Raw genomic sequence first — 5152 nt, 5'->3', positions numbered from 1 at the left:
GTGTGTGTGTGTGTGTGTGTGTGTGTGTGTGTGTGTGTGTGTGTGTGGCTTTAAAAGAAGATGTTCAAAATCTGCTGTGCTAAGAGTCTCCTGTCGGAACAAAGGAAAGGAAGCCTGTCCAGGTCCGAGTTTCCAGATGTGCTTCCGCACCTACCTCCCGTCTCTGCAGAGCAGGTGGCGCCTGCCCACAGCTCCCAGCCTTAAAGAGCCGGTTTCCCCTGTGTTCCCGAGTGAGGGGAAAGGAAACGGCGGAACAGAACACTGAGTTGTGAACAAGACCCAGTCTTCCTAGCGAGGCCATCTTTATCCCGGGTGTAAGTGGTCAGGCCGACTCCGGGAGCCCGAGGTTTTCAGTGTAAAACCCTCTCTGTCCTCAGCTGAGCACAGACGAAAATAACATGGTGAACTATCCCAACCTGATGTGTGCTTGAGAGAGTGTAACTTTAAGAGAACTTAAAAGTAACTTTTTTTTCGTAAGACTTCCAATTAAAATTTTTTTCTCAGCTGTTTGTGTTGGCACAGGCCTTTAATCCCAGCACTCAGGGAGGCAGAGGCAGGTGGAGCTCTGTAAATTCAAGGCCAGCCTGGTCCACAGAGTCCAGGACAGCCAAGACGACACAGAGAAATCCTGACCGAAAAAGTTTTTTTCTCAAAAAAAAAAAAAATTAATATATATATATATATATATATATATATATATATATATATATATATATATATATATATATATATTCAGATTTTTTTAATTCATGCAAGTTTAAATAAAACTCTACACCACCCCAAAATTGCAAAAGGACTGCCCCTTGAGAGGACGTCTGTAAAATGTCATCAGGAGCGAAGCTCTCCAGGCTGATGTTGCGCGCTTCATTCCTAGACTTTGTAACATGAGGCTGGCCGTCTCTCAGGGCGGCCACCATTACATTTCACATTTCTATGGGGGATTATTTAATGAAAAACATGCTATGTTTTATTTTAAGCTGAAGGCCTATTCTGGAAAGTTCAACTTTGGGAAAAATGTTATCATTTCATTTCCTTTCTGTAAGTTACAACTAATGAAGTGTGCTCACGTTGGAGCAGACAGGAGATGGTCTGGTCTGCACGGCAATTGTTAAGGTGTTCTCGCTTACGAAGACATGACGCCCCATTGTCCTGAAAGAGACGAGATGGCCTTGAAGCAGAAGCTGCGTTTCCCGTGAGCTGGCTTTGCCTCACACAAACCAAAGACTCAGACTCCACGCTGTGGAGGGCATTCTGCCCTGGAGGCTGCACGGCCACCACTGTGCCTGCGCGCGGGGCTGTTTACAGGCTCAGCACCTGAGGTCTCCAGGAGCTGCGTAAGCCTTACGGACGCTGCGTGTGCCTCAGGCAGGTCATCTCCCCAGGCGCTGGAAGGTGCACGGTGTTTTGCTCAGCTGAAGCGAGGAGGGAGCCGTGACAGTGAGGGAACTGCAGGCGTGTGCAGTGACGTGACCTGTGGTGAGAGCAGTGTCACACCCGGTGAGGCACCTTGGACTCTGGGGTCGCCCCCCCCCCCAGCACAGTGTGGGAGTGCCCTGGCCCCACCCACCTGGCACTTGCTGGGTGCGAGAGGGGGACTTCCGGGCCCTGCTTCCCTCCCAGCCGGAAGTGGGCCACCCTCATTCCTGGCTCATCACTATGCATCTTTGAAGTAAACAAAAATGTAAACCTTTACTATTTCTTATTTTTTAGGTTTTCAAAGAATCCTCTCTGAAAAGAATTACTTTAAACCAATGCCTATAAAGCAAGTCTACCAAAATAAACTTCTAGGATTTTCACTGTGACCTAGGCTCATTCTTGTTTTCTTATTTATTACGTCATTACATTACACTGTAATCAGTACCTCTTGATCACACTGTTTTTATTTAATAGTTTGATACTTTTATCAGAAGGATCATGTGTAAGAATTCAGGAATCTGGTGTTTTTTGAGTTTTTATGTATTTTAGCCAGAAAGGAAATCTTACTGGTGCAAAGAAGAAATGGTCACACAGGCCCAAAGGACAAACAGTTTGGTTTTGGTTTGTTTTTCAAGGCAGGGTGTCTCTGTGTAGCCCTGGCTGTCCTGGACTCACTCTATAGACCAGGCTGGCCTCGAACCCGGGGATCCACCTGTCTTGCCTCCCAAGCACTGGGATTAAAGGCATGCGCCACCATGCCCAGCCAATCAAATCTTTTAACTGAACGGAGAGGGAGATTTAAAGTGGACACCTCAGCTCTGTTCTTAGAGGGTTTCTCTTCTGTGAAAGCTGCTCGACCTTGATTAAAGCTATTTTTCCCCTGAGATTTTAACATCATACATCCTGCCAGGGTTTGGATCAGCTTGAGGCTGTGCTGTCAGTGAGCACAGGCTTGTACTGTGGTGACCTCCGGCCTCCTCTGTAGCTGAGCACACACTGCCAGTCTCCAGACTTTTCAAGCCAGAAGTCTTTCTCCTCCTGCTTCATCTGTAGCGACTCCCACACTCTACACTACCTGCGGTTCTAATAGATTAAAACATGGATAGATTTTACCTGTGTAGGCTGTTAGACAAACACACAGCTCACGTGCTCCCACGCCACATGCACACACACCTTTAGGGTACAGGAGAGGGAGGCCTGGCCTACTAGACTTGTGAAGGATGAGAGGCAGGATGGGGAAACAGGCCCGCCCACCCTTCCCTCCTGTTTCTGCAGAGCGAATGGAAGGGCTTTCCCAGAGCATAAAGGAGTTTCTGCCCCTGGGCACCGGGTGCCGCCTGAGGCTTGACCTGGACTTAGGCTTCCAGCCCATTTGATCTGGCATTTTTGTCAACATGGTGGCCTTAGGTAGGGCCTGCTCTGATTGCTTTTCCTTTGTGAAAGAGGGGCAGCATTATGAGCACACTTCCTCCCTGTCAGAGCTTCACAGAGTTGATAACCGATCTTGAGGATGACAGTGTTGGGTTGCCATGGTAACTGCTTGGCAACTTTGTCTGCATCCATAACCTCTGGAAGCCCATTCAGCTCTGCCAGGAACCTTCCTTCCTGTTTTAGGCTGTGACAAGTGGTGCTGTTTGCTCAAATAAGGACATGTTTACTAATGTGCATTTTAGGTTTTAGGAACACACAGCTCCTTGTTTACATTGTCATCTGTAAATCTGTCCCTGGGTCATCTCCCTCTCTGTAAGCTTCCCTGCTGACCTGCTCCTCCGTGGGTACAGGTTGACATAAAAGCACCTAAGTGGTGCTTTACTGAAAAAATGTTGGTGCTAACACCCACAAATCAAACGTGGACCTTCCACGAACTGTGGCTTAATTGTGGCACTCATGAGCACAAAAGATGGCACCTTGGCTTGTCGCCACGTGCAGACACGGGTCGTCTAGTGAGGCATTCTGGGTGCAGGCGAGGGGTGTGAGCAGCCTTCCACATGGACTCCTGTCCTTGCCTTGCCAGTGCTGTAGAGAAGAAGCAGGCCCCTCCCTGAGTGACTCGGGAGGCTCGCCCACGCTCACACTTTGAGAGTTCCCGATGCCACTAATTCTATAAGGATTAATTTTAAAAAAGTGGAACTTTCCGTACAGGTGGGGAGAGTTCCCAAAGTAAAGAGTTTAGGTGTGTGTGTGTGTGTGTGTGTGTGTGTTTTCAGGCAGGATTTCTCTGTATAGTCTTGGCTGTCTGAGGAACTCAGAGAGGTCCTCCTGCCTCTGCCTCCCAAGTGCTGGGATTAAAAGTGTGATCCACCACTGCCAGGCCCACATAAAATATGTATGTGTATGTATTCTGCTATGTATAGAAATTGAAAGGTGGCAATCAAAGCAGATGCTTGTCAAGGCAGATGTCCAGGTCAGAGCCATGATAAAATTTTTGAATAGTGATTTTTTTTTCTGTCCATATGTGGGTTCAAACCAGCATCTTATGCCTGTCCCACAAGTGCTGGGCCACCGAGGCTCATCCCCAGCCCCAAATATTGACCCGGAAGAAAAATGCATACACCCATCAATAAATCATAAATGTGAAACAAAAGTAATGGAAGTTTATTTTTAAACACTGCTGGTGCGTTTATAAAAAGGGTCTCCGTTCGCCTGTCACACGACATGTTTCGCACGAAGCTCTCCCTATGTAGAAAACGCTTACACATACACGCCCTGGCCGTTACATCCCTTAGGCATGTTTTTCCTCCACAAGGCGCGGTCCCTGCAGGCTTCCGTATTGCACGTGCAGTTTGGCGTTGGTAGTTCCTGCGGAACAGGAGCGTAGGACCGGCAGATCTGTGCGGGCCGGAGGGGCATGGCCAGGGCATCACGCTGGACGGGTCGTCCTCCTAACGTGCCTGCTGTATAGATCTCTCTCTCTCTCTCTTTTGCATTTAATGCCTACTCCGCATATTTTGAAGGTGCAGCTTGCGGGTGTCAGCAAGAGTTCCTAAGGGCTGGGAAAGCGAGCTGGCCGACGTGCTTCTGAAGCACCCCCAGGCCCACGCACGCACACGGTAGGCGTGCGCGTTCGCCTCCTTAGCCTTTTTACGTTGGTTTTATGTTGGTTTTTACGTTTTTAAAAGGATTATATTTTAAAAGGAGGTGCATGAGTGAGTTCAAAGGCGGCAGAAACGGCTGTCTGCTCGCGGGACTTACGAGGGCAACATTTAGCAAGAGTCCAAAAGGACGCAGAAGGGACTTCCGCGCCGCCCCTGCCCTCTGGAACAGCGGACCGCGGCGCGGGGTGGGGGTGGGGGCTTAAAGTGTCATCCTAGGCCTTGAGTTCCCCCTGTTGGGCCTCAGCTTGGTTGACCTCGTGGTGAGGACACCAGGATTTCTGGAAGCCGTGGAGCCTGGGGCCAGGCTGGCCTCCGGACGTGGCGAGGATGGGCGGGCCCTCTCCCCGTCCCTCTGCGCGGCGGGAGGTAAAAATCTAACAGTTGGCTGGCTGCGGAGCTGTATTAAAATAGTTGTCTCTGTATAAATTAATTTATATCGTGCATATACAGTTCGCCCCTCCGTCGGCGGGACCTTGCTGGGGAGCGGGGGGGGGGGGGGGGTCTTAAAAAAAGAAAGGGAACCAGAGAAGACCTGGCCTATGGCTTCGCTGCGGCGCCCTGCCGAGCGGGTCACCTGCCGTTGGTGATAATGACGGAGGCGCCCAGGTAGCGCGGCCGGGGCGCGCCGGGCGCCGGGGCCC

The sequence above is a fragment of the Psammomys obesus genome, unplaced genomic scaffold (genome assembly GCF_907164565.1).
Source record: "Psammomys obesus unplaced genomic scaffold, mPsaObe1.curated_primary_1811, whole genome shotgun sequence".
Classification (NCBI taxonomy): Eukaryota; Metazoa; Chordata; class Mammalia; order Rodentia; family Muridae; genus Psammomys; species Psammomys obesus.
The sequence above is the reverse complement of the archived record's forward strand: the minus strand, read 5'-3'. Positions refer to the sequence as shown.